A 2,988-nucleotide genomic window follows, 5' to 3' on the forward strand; every position below is an offset into this window, starting at 1 on the left:
AAAAACCCCGGAGCTAGACTCCTATACCTTGGACCAAGAAGAGTGCTGAGCAGTTTTTCCTTCATGCTTCAACTTCAGCATTAACATTAGAAGCCTATCTTCTTTCTCGCCCTTACGACCAGCTAGGAACAGATATAAATCTCTCAGCAAATTATACCCTAAGCTTCAGAAACTGCTATGTAAGCCATCTAGAAAACCCATTGAGCAGATAGGGACTGCTGAACTGCAGTGATGAAGTTCTATTTTATTTATGGTAAATAGATACAGGAAACATATTTCATATCTTCTCTGTTACAGATTTCAAGTTGGACAGATCCTAATTGGATTACATTATAGACCAACAGACTTCTACTTTAAAGTCAAATGGCATGTATGGTCTCTGTTCAGTTCCTCTTAAAGTCTGGCTGCACAAAATATATTCCTGACATTCTTTAGCATCTTGGTTCCTTTAATCTTCCAAAGTGGAAAGTGATGAATTTTGACTTGTTCTTAAAAGCGCTAACATTCAACTAGGAAAACTCAGTAAGTGACACCTATTAATGTTCCCTTTTGTCTTCTAGACAGAAAATCAAAGCTATTTAAAGTAAAAGATACACTTAAAATCAATGTGTGCCCACAAGTTAGCATCAATGCTTACAATCCCTCTCTGTGATCATTGTGTCTTATTTGTGTATATATTACTTTATGTATCTAAATCTATGAATAAGAGAGAGGTATCATTTGATGAGAAAGGAATACATGTTTCCATAGGGTCTGAATAGAGACTCTGCTGACCTGTAGTATTATAAAATACTGCGCCACTCTTCCATTTTCAGTTTTTGCCAAGATAGCCAAATTAAACTGATGTGATAATCATCCAAATATATAATTGTAAAACCATGATTGTAGAATCATTTCTTTCTAGCTCCATGAGATTTACCTCTGGTAATTCTGTTTAATGTTCAGAATTCTATAGCAGTTCTCTTGAAATATTCTAAGCAGAAGCTATACCTTTTAGGGTATGCAAATAGTTGCTTCCCAGCAACATTATAATCTATAACCTGTATTATGACTTGAGCAGAATGAGCCCTCCGTTTTGATTGCCTATGGCTCAAAGTGTTAATGTTCTTGAACTGCCTTGTCTGTTATTAGCTAGTTGAAATTGCATTAACCATGAGAATTAATTATGGTCTGCATCTCCCCTCTCTTCAGTAGGCTTTGTCTGCACCTTCCTAGCTGAGAGGGGAGCTTCTGCTACGAAGAATGACAGACTCCCACTGCACACCTTCCCTACTGTCTGCTCCCCAACTCCAACAGTAATCCGGCCTGAGGACCTTTATATTCCGGTGTTACTTCTGAGTTCCTTAATTACTTTCCCCCAAACTGCTATGTTCTCCAGTGTTTTCTCTAGAGGGAAAAATGAAGATACATAGGCACAGGTGTAAATGTCAGACTTCATCGTTTATTTATTGAAGATCACTTAAGAGCAATCTGTAATTTCTTCCATAACCTCAAAATGGGTTTCTCTCAGCCACGTAATCTCTCAGGGAAGCGTTTGTTATGAAATGATCACCTGCTTTTGCAAAGTCCCGGGAGCTTTAAGCTGAATGCCTCTCATGTACCAGTCGCTGAACAATTGACGGCATGATGACTGAGTTGGGCAGCTGCCCGTTAGGTTAGCCATTTGACACCAGCAGCCACTCCATCCAGGAAGCTGAGGCTGTCTACTGTAGCGAGTTGACGTCTCATGAACCCAGAGGACCAGTTGTATCCTACTCTACACAGGGCCACTATGACTTGGAATTGACTCGATGGTTTGGGATATAGTTAATAGGCAATAAACAGGCCAACAACCCAATAGTGATTTGACTAGAACGAGTCAGCAAACTGCGCCTCTCAAACCATATGTCGTTTTATGAGTAGGCATGTGTGGCTCTGAAGTAACAGAAAATTGTAAAGGATTTTGGATAGGGTTCAGATAATTGTGATTTCATTTGTTTGTAAAAGTATCTTTTTGGCTCTTTGATTTTTAATGGTGTGGAACAGGATTGGCTGTTCTGTCTCCACAGTTTACCAACCTCTGGACAAGAAGATCATTTCCATACCCCTTGGAGTTCAGTCCTGTACCGTCAACATCTAGAAAAATGTAGCCACTAGCCACTGTTTCTCAGAAAAGCATTACCACTTCCCTGGTACCTGTTAAGCAACTCGGAAGAAGAAGAAAATGTGCAGGGAAAAAATGTCCTGAGGAAGTCTAAAATTGTTAACAAAACCCTTCTTCCACTTTGCCTTCCCAATACACAAGATCCTGTGTGGAGTGGGGATTTTAAGTAATATTTAGAAATTACTTTTCCAACTCTCATTATAGAGTGATGTAAACCTTATGGAAAGTAGTTTGGCAAATGCTTGTCAAATTCGCCAAAGTAAACAGCTGCAGTGAGATGTTTGAGACACCTTGTATCATAAATGTTAACAGAAACCTCACTTACTAGACTGCAGGCTGTTCAGGGGTGAGGAATATGTCAAAGGGGCTTCAGGGGTTCGTAGGAAAATGGAATAAAGAGGCATGTTTATTTATGTATGCACAAAGCAAGCACTCCAGGGCATCCCAAGCCCTTAGTACATATACGTTACATGAGTGAAGTCAGTAGTGCTTATCATCAGTTCCCTTGGCCTTCTGGCTCCTTCACTGCCTTTGCTTTGCCACATCCTCTCGGGATGCGTGCCTGCTGCAGGCGCTCTTCACCTCGGACGTCTACCGCCCGTCCCAAGGAACCGCCTTTGGGGGGCGATCTCATCACTAAGGTGCCTCTTCTCCAACCCCGTCAGAGATTTGGCACCAGAATATTTATTGAAAGCAGTTCCACCTATTTTGGGAGGAGACAAGCTAACAGAAATGACAGCATTGTCCCTGAATGAGCCAGTAAGTCAGTAGGATCTAAATTAGTATCAGATCCTCGAAGTTTCAAATTTTGAAACCAAAGTGAATGTGTTTTCCCACATGGAGGA

Source organism: Tenrec ecaudatus, unplaced genomic scaffold, assembly GCF_050624435.1.
Source record: "Tenrec ecaudatus isolate mTenEca1 unplaced genomic scaffold, mTenEca1.hap1 Scaffold_55, whole genome shotgun sequence".
In the NCBI taxonomy this organism is placed as follows: Eukaryota; Metazoa; Chordata; class Mammalia; order Afrosoricida; family Tenrecidae; genus Tenrec; species Tenrec ecaudatus.